The 15599-nt window shown below is 40.1% G+C and overlaps 1 protein-coding gene across 6 annotated transcripts in view; it reads left to right on the top strand.

The window, feature by feature from the left end:
- APP (amyloid beta precursor protein) overlaps positions 1 to 15599 on the top strand; it is a 284040-nt gene that overhangs the window by 58919 nt on the left and 209522 nt on the right. The gene's annotated exons all lie outside the window — the stretch shown is intronic.

The raw sequence follows: 15599 nt of genomic DNA, 5'->3' as shown, positions 1-15599 counted from the left end.
TTTAACCCTACAGTAAAAATCTTGGTTCCTAATGATTCACCATACCATTAATATATTTATTTGCATTACCCTATGATATACATATAAATGTTTTTAAAATTATGATGTCGTATTATCACCATCACTAAACAGTAGTTTAAGATGTCACAGCACTTTTTTTTTCCTCACTCTGTCACCCAGGTTGGAGTGCAGTGACAAGATTATGGCTTACTGTAGCCTTGACCTACTGGGCTCAAGCAATCCTCCCACCTCAGCCTCCCGAGTAGCTGGACTATAGGCACATGCCACCAGGCCTGACTGATTTTTTTTAATTTTTAGTAGAGATGGGGTCTCCTTGTGTTGGCCAGGCTGTCTGAAACTCCTGGGCTCAAGCGATCCTCTGGCTGGACCTCCCAAAGTGCTGAGATTACGGGTATGAGCCACCATGCTCAGCCCTCCACACTCCTTTCATCTTCAGTATATATCTCACCACGGCTCTACAGTCAAGGTCTTTTGGTTAAAAGTGCTAGAATTAATTTTTTTCTGTTACCAGCTTGATATATATTTTAGTTCATTTATATATGTTTGTATTCTATTACAGTTTAGTTTTTTCCTCCCTTATTAATTTTACTTTTTGACTGTCGTGTTAGTTCTATGAAATATACTCGGAAAGCTCACTTTTCACTCATTCTCTATTGATAAACATTTTCATTGTTCCTGATTTATTTTTTTGGCAAAAGAAAATACATATTTTTCCTTCTTGTACAAAAAAAGTACAAAGTTCACTGTTCTGCACTTTGCTTTTTTTTTTTTTTTTTTTTAACTTAACTTTATATCGTGGAAATCATCCTTTCTCATTTCGTGGAGATCTTCATTTTTGTTTAATTCTTTGTAGTCTTTTTGCTGTTACTGTACAGGGTGCTCCTTTCTTATTCAATTTAAAATAGCTGGAGTTCCAGGCATTTTATCTCACACTTCTTAGATAGTTATCTCCACATGTGACTGCATCTTAAGAACATTGGAAGTAATTAGTCTTATGCTTGTTGGCAAAGCAGAATTCTTGACACTCATTATAAACAGCAGATAGCCTGGCAACATTTTCTTTTGTTGTAATCCTTTTTGTACTAGAAATTTTTCTTTAGCCTACTTGGATAATGAATGTTTGTTGTTTAATTAATATTACTATTCTATTGAGATCCTTTTATTTTAAATTGTAAATACTAAAATTATTATTATTAAAAGGTTTAATTTGTTTTGATAGCACTCTGTTTAAGAAAGGACAAGCTCTGATTACTAATTGGTGTTTTGAGAAGCAAAAAGCATCTACATTATCACAATATATTACATATTAAGTAATTTTTATCTTGAAAGGAGTATGAACCGTGATGTGAAATGATGAATAGTGGAAATCACTAATACTTAAGTTCATTATATGTATTTTTTTTTTTTTTTTGAGATGACGTCTTGCTCTGTCGCCCAGGATGGAGTGCAGTGGTGCAATCTCAGCTTACTGCAACCTCCACCTCCCGGGTATAAATGATTCTCCTGCCTCAGCCTCCTGAGTAGATGGGAATATAGGTACCCGCCACCACGCCCAGCTAAATTTTTTTGTATTTTTAGTAGAGACAGGGTTTCACCATATTGGCCAGGCTGGTCTTGAACTACTGACATTGTGATCCACCCACCTCGGCCTCCCAAAGTGCTGGGATTATAGCCATGAGCTACCGCGTATGGTCCATTATATGTATTTTTACAAGAACATTCTGTGTGCTGATTTACTAAGTATGGATTGATAATAAATCAGCTTTTGCCTGGGTGTGACTTTTATAAAGTATCAATGTTAGAAATAATATTCATATTCTGCTGAAGAGTTCTTGTAGTACAATTGTGTAGATAAGTTATAAATTTTATAAATCAGAACTCTGTGCATACTTATATGTTTTTGATACCTTTTTTTGATATATGCATACAGACTATGTATTCTGAGTGTCAAACAAACATTTTTTTAAAGGCTAGAATTAAAATTTAGTTTATGACATTGACCAAATTGTCCTTTTCTGGTGAATCGACTATTTTGATACATGTGTCATAGTTTGCATCTAAGTTTTTCTTCCCTTAGTTTCACGTATGAATAACCAGATGTTTTCACATTTGTATGGTGGCCATACAAAAATTACTCTTCTTGGCCCCAGGAACACCCCTCTTTTCCCGTTTCACTTAGAGATCCTACTAATGCCTGGGTAGCTTTACTTTCTGTCTTAGCCTGTTGTTTGTCCCAGGGTGTATTAGTCTGTTCTCACATTGCTGTAATAAACTACCTGAGACTGGGTAATTTATAAAGAAAAGAGGTTTAATTGGTTCACGGTTCCAAAGGCTGTATGGGAAGCATGGCTGGGGAGGCCTCAGGAAACTTAGAATTATGGCAGGAGGTGAAGGGGAAGAAGACACATGTTCACACGGCCAGAGCAAGAAAGAGAAAGAGTGTGAAGGGAGAGGTGCTACACACTTTCAAACACCCGGATCTCATGAGAACACTGTCACGGGACAGCACTCGAGGGATGGTGCTTAAACATTGAAACCACCCCCATGATCCAATCCCTTCCCACCAGACCCCACCTCCAACACTGGGAATTACAGTTCGACATGAGATTTGGGTAGGGACACAGAGCCAAACTGTATCAAAGGGTTAAGCACAGAGTGGTTCTTCCCAGTTCTGGACTTTACCAGATTGTTGGTGGCCACCATGAGTGGGGAGAATTAGCCCTTTGCTGTCACCTTCCTCTTAAAATTCTGGTATTATCTGTCCTCTGCCTACCACCCACCTATGGAAGTCTTGTCGGATGATATACACCAGCCAGATTCTTCAACATTAGGCGCCATAAGTCAGAAAGGGCCAAAACATCATACCTTGTGAGCCATTTTAATGGATTTGGGCTTTATTTTGTAGCAACAGGAAGTCACTAGACTTTATTTTTTATCTATTTATTTTTTTCTTTTTTTTTTATTTTGTTTTTGAGACAGAGTCTTGCTCTTGTTGCCCAGGCTGCAGTGCAGTGGCACAATCTCGGCTCACTGCAACCTCTGCCTCCTGGGTTCAAAATTCTCCTGCCTCAGCCTCCCGAGTAGCTGGGATTATAGGCGCCTGCCACCACGCCGGGATTTTTTTTATTTTTAGTAGAGACAGGGTTTCACCATGTTGGCCAGGCTGGTCTCGAACTCCTGACCTTGCGATCTACCCTCTTCAGCCTCCCAGAGTGCTGGGATTACAGGCGTGAGCCACCGCACCCGGCCTAGACTTTATTTTTTTAGAGAAGAAGAGTGATTGTAGATTTGCATTTAAACAAATCACCTTCTTGCTTTATCGCTATGTCCCCTACCATATATCTTCGTTCTCCCAGAGACTGCCATGCTGCAGCCTCTAGCCGTGTGCTGTCCAGTACTGTAGCCACTGGCCCCGTGTGGTTGTTTGGCACTTGAAATGTGGCTAGTGGAAACTGATGTGTGCTATAAGTGTAAGATAGATACCATATCTCAAAGATATAATGTGAGAAAACCTGTAAAATGATCACATTCATTTTTATATAGATTTAACATTGAAATAGTTATGTTTTGAATATGTAGTTAAATACATCATGTTACTGAGTTGTAACTATGTGATTAAAATTGATTTCACTTGTTTCTTTTGACGTTTCACGTGGCAGCGAGGAAATTGAGGTTCCATAGGCAGTTGCATTCTGTTTCTGTGGAACAGTGCTGTTCTCTGTGCTATCCCGAGCCACCAGTGACTCTGAGCTGTAAGGGTCTTCGATGCCATGATCTGGCAAGTGGGAGAGGGAGGTAGAAATGAGTCCCCCCATACCTTCAACCAGAACTTCACTGCATGTTGCAAGTCAGGGAACAAGGCTTGTTTGGGGTCCTTTTAAATACATCTTTCATTAAATACATTTGGATGTAAGATGATTATATGCCTTTCTAGAACCCTGTGGTGCTCTCTTCCTCCTCAGACATAATGTCTTTGGATACTAAGGGTGCACTGATGAACAGAACACAGGGCCTATTCTTTAAAGGGGGAGAAAAGCTTGTAAAATCATAATTTTAGCAATCTAAAAACTACATGGTGACAGTGACACTAATACCATCAGTATTGAGCATTCACAAAGGGTCACAAAGGGTCAGCTACTATGCTAAGTACTTGCATTCATTTTACCCACTCAGTGACACCTGTGGAGAAGAACCGAAGGAAAGCACCTTGGGGAATTGCAGCATTGAAGGCAAACAAAGAGAGACGATTCCCCATGAGGGAGATGAGCAGTGGCCAGAGAGATAGGATAGGAAGTAGGAGGTGTCACATGCTGGAAGTCAAGCCATGTAAATTTCTAAATGAGGGGAAAGATAAGAGTGCAAGCATGATGCAAACGGAAAGCAGTTGAAGTGTAGTTTTTGACATGGTAAAATCATGTCTGTCATGCAGACTGAACACATGTCAAATATTCAATTCATTAATGAGATGAACTGAATAAAATTCAGTTTTCACATCTGTGAAAAATGGTTCATTTTGACTTGGAGAGATTTAAAATTCCTTCCCCAGCACACTTGAGTTGCATGGCTATGAACAGGAATCATCTGGAATTATCTGGAATATCATCAAATTATTTCCATGGTACAGGAACACTTGCATTGCTATAAGGTGTCTGCAGTATCCATCTTTACAAAGCTCTAAGGGTGCGGAATAGCTTGTAAGGATGTAAGTAATAAGGGTGTAAGAATTTTAAGGGTGTAAGTCATAAAATAGCTTATTTAGTAGCAAGTCAACTGGAGGAACATGCTGTAGAATCAGATAATCCTTTCCCCACCACCCTCGGGGTCTGCAAGACAACACCTGCATTTCAATGCTAGGACACCCAGCAATCTCTTTTGCTCATATCTTGTTTTTGGACATTTGTATGTGTGTGTGACAAAACGTTGTTAGGATCTGGCAAATAGAAGGTCATTGTTGACCCTGTGGAATAGCATGGGGAGAAGTTACGTTGCAGTCCATTGCAGGAAAAACAACGTGGGTCAATGGTGAGTCAGCTGTGGACTCCTGGAGGAAAGACCTAGAGGCAAAAAGCTTTGAGGTCATTGAAGACAAAAGGAAAGGCTTTGTGATTTTGCTTTCTGAATGGAAGGAATTTGGGCCGAAGGAAGCTTAAACTAAACTGTGGGAAGGACTGATACCCATCCTAAGCACTAGTCGCAGGTATCTCTAAGAACTAGGTTTTGGCCGAGCTCCATGGCTCAGACCTGTAGTCCCAGCGCTTTGAGTGAGAGGATCGCTTGAGCCCAAGAGTACAAGGTTACAGTAAGCTATAACTATAGTATTCAGTTCTGTAAGAACTAGGCAGAAAGGAGATCCAGTGGATATGTGATTGGCTGGGTCTTGGAAAGGGGAGGGAACATCTCCTTTTCTGAGGAAGAATGGGGAGATAGGGTGGGTTAATTAGGCAGTTTCTTTTGCCAGGTGATAAAAACCCCCTAAACAATTTGTATTTTATATATGGAGAATATTTTCTCCCACTGATGGGAAGGATCTTAGTGTGGGGGATGCTTACCCAATTTCTTAAAAATGTACACAGAAATGAGATCCCTAGGTGCTGGAACCGAGAGTCAGTACTGCCTAGAATTTCCCCATTAGGGTCTCTTTTGTTTCTGCTTACCTTCCTGCTGTGTGTTTACTCCTTTTCTCCTGCTAACATGGGTGTCCTCAAGGAGACCAGGGATGTTGGTAGCCAAGACCTCTGGTAGTGTTAGTCCTAGTTTGGCATCCCAACTTTGTTCTGCCCATGGGCATTATCAGGGAGTGCTTCTGGTTGGCACTGCTTTGAGTTACACATCTGCCCTTGGAGCCACCACCATATCTGCAGGGACTCAGTATCAGGACTAGCCCATCTTGGCCTTGTGGGTGTGGCCGTGTGATGTGGGGAGAGGAGCTGCTGCCAGAAGAGGGATGAAGAATGGCATGGGCAAAATAGAAGAATGACCCCAGTGCTGCAACACAGTGGGTATGGATTAGAAAAGGCTTGTAGGCTGGACAGGGCGAGGTGAGGGAGTGCATCGTGCATTAGGATTTTAAGTGGCTTTTTGGGTAGTATTGAGCAGGTGGCAGGGAGAGAAGTTCACTCAGAAGTTTTAGACAGTGTTGACATTTTCTTTCAAATTGTGCATCTTGAATTCTCTAGAACATTCTTTATAGATATTTCAGGATCTTCCTGCCACTTTCCACATTGTAGCTATTCTGGTGTTTTTCTTTTATAATTAGAAATAATGAATAGTTCTCATTTGTAGGCTTGGATTTTCGTGCGTGTGTTGGAAAGTGTTCGTTTTGCCTTTCTTTTTTTAACTTCATGTTTTTATTTTTTAAACCGTATTGATGGATTCATTGCTAGGAACGGCAAGGAAAAGAATACTCTCACAATGTTACCACGTTTCCTTCTCACAGGTTTTATAAGTTGTATTATTTTTATATTTTCAAAGTTATAATCTTACCATCTCCTCTGTTGCCATAATTCTCATTCATAGGGTCTGTCTTTAACTGGACTCATTGTTTACAGCTAGTCTTTTCATCAGATCATCTCAAACCCTGTATTACATTAATATTTTGATTCCGTTTTGTTAGATGACTTTCATCTTAATTCTTATTGTTGAACAATGCTTTTCTTATTATTGAACAATTGCTTCATTAGGTATAGAATTCCTGGTTGATGGGTGTTTGATTCAGCACCATGAAAATTCACGGTATTCTGGTATCTGTCATTGGGCAAATTATTCTTCTTCTTTTTTTTTTTTTTTGAAAAAAATGCATGGAAACCATTAGTTACCATTGACAGAGCTACTCATTTAATGATTTTTTTTTTCTCCCAATAGTGGTGGATGAATTTTTTACTTTGCGTTCTCACTTGGTGTCTCTCATGACCAAAATATTTTAGAGATAGCTAGCTGGCTAAGTCTGAGGTGGCTGTTAACAGTCTGGTCCTAGGATAGAACAAAACCAACAGAACTCATCACTGTCACGTCATTTTGACTTTTTGCTCACCAGTTTAACTCATTGTTTAATTTGTTTTTCCAAAGGATTGCTTTGCATTATACATGTTGGTGCATAGCTTAACATGATGATAAATACATAACTTTGACTGTGAATTATCTACTCTGCTCCTTTCATAGTCTCATGCTTCTCTGAATTTGTATTTTGTGTTACTGGGTTGTTTTGTTGTTATCATTCATAGTGTTTTTTTTTTTGCCCTTGATTCTTTGATCCAGGTTTTGGTCAAGAGCAAGGTGCAAGAGAAAAAGTAAAAACACAGTCTTTTATTTTTGCTCTTGGTTATAAACCCTTGTAAAGTTTGATTGAGAAGATAACTTGGATCTTATGGTTTAAATTGAGTCTTTGTTTAATCCCAAGTCTTCCAGATTCTTTGTGCTTATGTATTCTTTCCTCTTTCCCAATCATAATAGTTTTGCTTCTGCCTAGTCATTGGTCAAATACCTGCCTTTCAATGCATTTAAAAAATATTTTGTATTAGCACCATTTGAGATTTTTTTCCCCTTTTTTTTCAAGTATGTATTGAGGACTGTTATGGGATGAATGTTTGTGTTCCCCCAAAATTTAGATATTGAAACCCTAACCCCAGGCATGATGGTATTCGGAGATGATACCTTTGGGAGGTGATAATTGTTAGATGAGGTCATGAGTATGTGCCCCCGTGATGGAACTAGTGCCCTTATAAGAAAAGATACCGAAGAGCTTGCCTTTTTCTCTCTGCTCTAACGAAGAAGTCACATGAGGACACAGCGAGGAGGTGGCTGTCTGCAAGCAAGGAAGAGCGGCCTCACCAGAACTCGGTCATGCTGGCACCTTGGTTTTGGACTTCCAGCTTCCAGAGCTGTGACAAAAGACATTTTTGTTGTTTAAGCCATTCACAGTAAGGCAGCATTTTGAGCTAAGACAAAGACCTACTGTGGCTTCTGTAGGCAAAAGCCCTACAGACCCAAAGTGTTGTGAGAATTAACATTTCTAGGGATCATGCCTTACAGTGGATTTTATCCAACACTTAGCTCTGACCTAGAGCACGCTAGTTGTCATTAGGTAAATGCTTGTGGATGGCAGTTTCTGGCACAGAGATTGGAGCGGTATGGGCAGGAGTTCTGTATCCAGCTTATGCTGAGAGAGCTTCCCATAAAATGGAGCCTATACTTTCCTTTTGCAGAGACCATTTCTATCCATTGATAGAATTCTTTTTTTTCTTTTTCTTTTTTTTGACAGGATCTCACTCCGTTGCCCAGGCTGGAGTGCAGTGGCATGATGTCAGCCCACTGCAACCTCTGCCTCCTGGGTTCAAGTGATTCTCATGCCTCAGCCTCCTGAGTAGCTGGGATTACAGGTGCACGCCACCACATGTGGCTAATTTTTGTATTTTGGTAGAGATGGGGTTTCACCATGTTGGCTAGGCTGGTCTTGAACTCTAGTGATTTACCTGCCTCGGCCTCCCAAAGTGCTGGGATTACAGGCATGAGCCACCACGCCCAGCCTTCCATCGACAGAATTCTAAAGACATGTTTAGGCAATAGTTGGCGGAATGTTGGCGCATAGTCCAGATTTGCCTTCAGTTTGTTTTTATCCGCTTCAAATGCAAAGGCCATGATAACTCAATAGTAAAGTCATAAATCCATAGTATGACTTAAAATATTTGGTTGTAATATGACAAAGTATGCTTCCGAACACATTAAGCATGCAAAATCCTTATATTGTTCTTTTTGTTTAGTGTTTAGGGTAGTTTGTGTGAATCATAGATGACCACAGTAGACTGTTGAGTTGTTATTTTCTTTTGGCATTCTTTGATAGAAAACAGTGCTTTTCCTCTGTTATTTATACTAGAAGCAAAAAGTATCTCTCATAGCATTGTGGAAACAACTCGAATACAACTACGTCAATTATTCATCTTTTTTTTTTTTTTTATTTTTTTGAGACAGAGTCCCACTCCATCAACCAGGCTGGAGTGCAGTGGTGCAGTCTTGGCTCACTGCAATCTTTGCATCCTGGGCTCAAGTGATTCTTGTGCCTCAGCCTCCCAAGTAGCTGAGATTACAGGTGCCCACACCATTCTCAGATAATTTTTGTATTTTTACTAGAGATGGGGTTTCACCATGTTGGCCAGGCTGGTCTCGAACTCCTGACCTCAGGTGATCCACCTGTCTTGGCCTCCCAAAGTGCTGGAATTACAGGTGCGAACCACTGTGCTTGACAGTTATTCATCATTTAACAGCATAAAGTGGCCACTTGCTTTAATAAACTATTATAGTACCAAAATTTTGGCCTGAGGAATTTATAAATATAAATAGAACAAAACAAATATAATATTCCCCTTGAAACATATTCTAAAACCAGGGGCTAAAAGTTAGAATTGTTAGATTTTATTGTCCTGTTTCTTTGGGATGAAATGAAATTTTTTAAAAAACATAGTTTTGGCTGGGTGCGGTAGCTCACGCCTGTCATCCCAGCACTTTGGGAGGCCGAGGCGGGCAGATCACGAGGTCAGGAGATCGAGACCATCCTGGCTAACACGGTGAAACCCTGTCTCTACTAAAAATACAAAAATATTTGCCGGGCGTGGTGGCGGGCACCTGTAGTCCCAGCTACTTGGGAGGCTGAGGCAGGAGAATGGCGTGAACCCAGGAGGTGGAGCTTGCAGTGAGCCGAGATCGCGCCACTGCACTCCAGTCTGGGCGACAGAGCGAGACTCCGTCTCAAAAAAAAAAAAACCACATAGTTTTATTTAAACCAAAGGCTTTGGGATTCCAGAAGAATAAAGGAAGTGTGCTTCAATTCTACATCTCAAGAATTTATTTCTTCCCAAATTTAATACAGGCAAATTTAGTCTATATTTATTGGGCACTGTTAGGTTTTTGTGTCAGGTGTTGCTGAGTGGCGGGATACCATTCTTGGCCCATAAGGACCTTATAAATCTATTAATACAATTAAATTGTGAAGAAAATTTAGAAAATTGCAAAGGTAGAATGAGGTTGCAAATTGGAGGGTCTTATTCTGGAGATAGGTGGAAGCTATGGCAGATTTTTAGCATGAATGCTTTCTGGTCAAGACACTTTTAGAAAAATTAGATTGTTTCCAAGAGTAGATTAGATTGGGGAGAGAAGGAATTCAAATTACAAAATAATAGTGTGAAAAGCGTTGTGGGAGATCATCCTGTCCATCCCCATCATTCATGATATCCTGAGGTGCTGTATTAAGGGCATCATTGCTCTTTGTCACCCGAGCAGTCCAGGAAGGCTGCCTGTTCAGTCTTAGACTGTGTCCTCACAGTCTTAAACCATATCCTCACTTTATGATAGAAACACACAGGCAAGTGTTGTAAAAGTTACATATTGTCAGTTAAACCAGAAATTGGATGAGTCCCCATACTATTCTTCCTCTTTTAAAGAGAGAACTTGGGCTGGGTGCCATGGCTCACACCTGTAATCCCAGCACATTGGGAGGCCGAGTCGGGCTGGTGACGAGATCAAGAGATCAAGACCATCCTAGCCAACATGGTGAAACCCCGTCTCTACTAAAAATACAAAAATTAGATGGGCATGGTGGCGCACGCCTGTAGTCCCAGCTACTCGGGAGACTGAGGCAGGAGACTGAACTCGGAGGCCGAGGTTGCAGTGGGCTGAGATCACGCCACTGCACTCCAGCCTGGCGACAGAGTGAGACTCCATCCCCCCCGCCAAAAAAAAAAAAAGGAAAAAAAGAGAGAGATAACTTGAAACAGGCTCTTCCAGCCTCTCTATTCCTTTAATAACATGCAGTGCACTTCTTGGAGCTAGGGGCTAGGGTCTAGGGGCTTCTTGAAGGTGTTAATGTCTCTGGTAACTTACACTGCGGGGTAGGTCTCTGGAGGGAACTTTGAACAGGTTAAGCCTCAAATGCAGGCAGAGATTTCCAATTGGGAAAGTTAGGTGAACGTGGCTTTATCATCTCTTTTATTGGTTTATGGGTATTTTCTCTTTTTCCTGTTTTCTTTTCCACCATTTAACATTATCTGTTCTCTGCCTCTTTAACCTTCTGGCTTTAAATGAACAGTTGCTTAATCTATAGATTAACAGGATCAGCAAACAAAGCACAGCAGTGCCTGCACAAAGCAGAAACTGCCTGTTAGATGAGTTGAGCAAAACCATTTCCTTTGCCCAACTTTCTCCTCTAAAATACATAACTGAACATGGGATTCCCAGACAAGAATTGTTGCTCAACCTTTCTTTTTCCATTCTACAGTTGTATGAAATTAAAATTAAATAAAAAGCAAACAACAGAGGTAGTCTTTTTAATCTTACCGAGTTGGAAGGTATACTATATACATTATCCTATGGTAGAAGGTCTGGTACATTCTTGACCATTATTACTTTGCTCTGGGCACCCTTCACCCTTGTAGGCTGAAAATTGACAAATCATAGGCACGTATACGTTGTGGTTTTGGAATTTGAAAGATCTCAAATTCATATTGAGTGAGACAGTTTTTGAATAGAGGGATCAGGCTGTCTATATGTGGATATATTTTATGCATTTCTGGTCTGTATAAATGTAAGGATTGCTTTACTGACCGTAGGATTTCTTCTAGGGCTAAAAAGTTGAAGCCAGTTTGGTTATTTTAAAATAAGAAAATTAGCCCTACATCGAAAGAGAGAATAGGAAAATCTAGGCTATGTGTACACATCTGCTCGTGTTTTCACAATTGTGTCCTGTCCTATTTATTTTTATTTCTCTCCCATCTCTTCCCTCCCACCCACAATTTGTTTTTCATTCAACACTTTGAAATTAGAATAGCTTATCTATCAAACAAGGTTCTTTGACAGGATTTTCCAACTCTGAGTATGAAAGTGTGGATATAACAATATATTTATATAGAATGTCAGAAGCAGAGTTTGGCCAGATTATTGGGAAATATTCTAACGCCCTGCAGCATTTTACCGCCTTTGCTTTTACATGAGGCCATCATTTGGAAACATAGCACGCTGATACCTCCCATTATTGCAGTAGCGTTTCATCAGCTGCATGCTGCCTCTCAGCGCCTCATTAAGTTGCAAGCAGAGAACGTTTTCGTTTTCCAGCTCTCTTTCTCAATTAAGTTAGAGATTGTATTTTCAGTATTCCTCATTATTAAAAGAATTTTTCTTGAGAATAGTTTAAGATGTGATATTTCTTTGTATTCTAGGAAAATTTAAAGAATGTCATTGAAATCCAGAAACAGAAGTATATATTGTCTAGGACATGCTTTGTCTTGGTTTATATGCCTAAGTCCGAGTAGTTTAAAATTTATAATTAATATACTCTTTGAATGCTTAGAAATGGCATCGATTTTAGTTGTTCTAGTTTCATCTTAAATAAATTGGAGTAATTACTAACTCAGGATTATGATGTGCTACACATAAAACATTTGCAGTGATGTCTGGTACTTAGGAAACCCTCAGTTATCACATTTTTCTTACTTTCTTCTTGGATATGTTCTTTGAAAAAGGGACTGGTATGGAAAAGCTTTGAGAAGATGAAAATATACAAGACAGGCTATCTCTGAAACAATTTGGTATAGAGCATTTGATTCTCTTTTTCATGTATGTATTCATATATGCTAGCTGCAGTCATGCAGACACAATTTGGATCTGGGTTTTTTTTTTCGTTTTTCACATGCAGTTATAAATTTAGAAACCTGGCTGTTTCCTCTGGACTAAATGTATTTATTTAAATTTTCAGTGCTTTAAATGCAAAATTACAAGCATATGTACAAGTAGAAAGAATAGTAAAATGAACCCTCCCATCTATCTGTCACTGAATTGCAGTAATGATCAAATCTAGTCAGTCTTGTTCCTGAGTCAGTCTGGAATGCAGGTTTTTTTTCTTAAGTATTCAGGTTCTCCAGCAATCCTGGCAAAACACATGCGAGTTTCAGCTCATCTCTTTCAGTGACCTGTAAATTAAGATGTGCTAAAGCATCACATATTACTCATTGATGTTTTGTTAATATATTTAAAACATTTTATTAGTACCACATAATTTTTAGCGTTTTCAAAAAGAAATAAGAATTTGGCTAAAGGTGAATTTTAAAAATTGAATGACTAAGTAGAAAAGTAGGCAAACTGTTTTCGGAATTAGTAGCAATTTCCAATTCCATTTACTCTGTTCATTAACTTTGTTTTCAGCCTTTTGTTAGCCATGTTTGATTTTGTGTTTTTGAAATACCTTTGGTCATTTTAGGACTTTTGGCATTAATCACCTGTCTTAGGTGGCCTGTTTGCAAAAGGGACTTTTAGGTTTTCCATTTGCCCTTAATGTTGGGAATAGAGACAAAGTTTCTGTAGGACTCTGACAACATATGGCTTTACAAAGTTTTTTTTAAATATATACATTTCTCTTCTTGGCTTTCTTAAATATCATCAATGTCTTTTCTTGCTTTACGTATTTAGCAACTTAAATGTCATCTTGTCTGAGATCAATATATTTCCAACTTGGAGAGATAGAAGAGAGACTTCAGATTTTTAAAATGTGGTACAAAACATTCTGATGGTGACCAGGTTTTAAGGTATTTCTTCAGTAGACAAAACTACTTAGGCTACCGATGATAAGCTTTTAATATTAATAATAATTATTATAATATATATAAAAATATTAATATAATACGATCTAAGATTGTTTCTATTCTCCCTCTTTCGTGGTTGTTAGGATTTGGAATTTCTTATGCACTCTTTTTTTTTTTTTTTTTTTTTTTTTTGAGACAGAGTCTGGCTCTGTCGCCCAGGCTGGAGTGCAGTGGCGCGATCTCGGCTCACTGCAAGCTCCGCCTCGCAGGTTCACGCCATTCTCCTGCCTCAGCCTCCCAAGTAGCTGAGACTACAGGCGCCTGCCACCATGCCCGGCTAATTTTTTGTATTTTTTAGTAGAGACGGGGTTTCACCGTGTTAGCCAGGATGGTCTCGATCCACTGATCTTGTGATCCACCCGTCTCGGCCTCCCAAAGTGCTGGGATTACAGGCCTGAGCCACCGCGCCCGGCCTATGCGCTCTTAAAATTATTTCATGTACTGATACATTCACTTTCAATGATAAAACATGGCTGTATGACCAGGTAGGTAAGCTGCTTTTCAGATTCCTGTACTAACTGAATGGGCCCCATTAGCCCAAGTGAGAGCTTAACTTGTCACTCTTCCTAAATGTCTTCCTCAGCTGAGTGCTTATTTACAGTAATCTACTGCTTATAGCAGATGCTATGATTTGTATAAGCTGTCATATCTACTTGGAAGAACAATATTGAAAGGCATTGAGATACTTACTTTCCTCAAAAGCCCATAATCCAACAACTATTTAGAATATCTTATTTAAGAGATAGGTTTATAATACCCAAAGGGAACTTTTAATGTATGCTGAAAGTCCCTGATTGAATGGATTCTGACCTTAACCAGAAATATTAATTACATGCTTATCAGACACTTACTGTGCTATCCCAGGGTTTGCCACTGTTGAGGGAACACCAGATGAATCATATTGTCCCTGCCTTCAAGGATTATATATTCTAATAGGACAGACAGCCCATCAGCAGAATAGGAGGTAGAAAGTGGTCAGGGATCAGATAAAGTGATCAAGGAAAGTGGAGGATGCAGTGGTAGGATAGAATGGTCTGCGCACAGAGATTGAGGGGATCATGCGGTGGGAATTAGTGAACTAGCATGCAAGCCGGGCCTTTTTCTTGGCTTTGGTTCAATTGGAAGGAGCATAAAGCTACTAAAGTAACTTATGTTTAGAAATAGGGCTTATTGAAAGGGACAAGGCATCTCCTAGAATCCAAATGCACATCCCAAGACTTACAAGAGTTAGAGGGCACAGGCAGGCCCTGTCAGATCCGGTCTCTGCCAGATCCAGTCTTGTCTGTTTCTCATTGTCCCTTGTCTCTCTGAGTATTCCCTGTTTTCCTTTCCTGGACTAACTGCTTCTTCCAGATGCCTAGTTTGAGTCCACCCATGGTTTTTTGGGGGCTTTTCTTTGTTTTTTTGTTACGTTCTGTTTTTGTTTTTTTTTTGAGGCGGGGTCTCACTCTGTTGCCCAGACTGGAGTGCAGTGACGTGATCACCGTTCACTGCAGCCTCGACCTCCTCGCTTAAGCTGTCCTCCCACCTCAGCCTCCCGAGTAGCTGGGACTATAGGCGCAAGCCACCATGCACCCATGGGTGTTGACACGCCACCTGTGGCTCAGACTTATGCTCACCTCCAGTCAAGTTTCTTCCTTATCTAGCGACAGCCTTTGTGTGTTCGTGAAAGCCCTCGAGGGAGAGAATGCTACGTACAGTTTGGTTTTCTTGGGCTCTAATAAGCTATAGGGATGGCGCTGCAGAGTTGAAATACAGTCACTAATGAGTCCTCCTTCAGAGAGCTGAGAGGTGGGAGCACCACATAAAAGGAGTTGGGGGTCAGCAGCCTCCTGATAGTCTGAAAGCCAAAGATGATGGATGTGGGGCTCCACGGGGAGGCTATAACATGCCACGTTATGTTTTCTGCCCTTGAGGAAAGCTTCTTTTCACCAGGCAGGCAGTACAGATACGAACTTA

This window comes from Gorilla gorilla, chromosome 22 (assembly GCF_029281585.2).
Source record: "Gorilla gorilla gorilla isolate KB3781 chromosome 22, NHGRI_mGorGor1-v2.1_pri, whole genome shotgun sequence".
NCBI lineage: Eukaryota > Metazoa > Chordata > Mammalia > Primates > Hominidae > Gorilla > Gorilla gorilla.
This window is presented reverse-complemented; position numbering and strand designations above follow the sequence as displayed.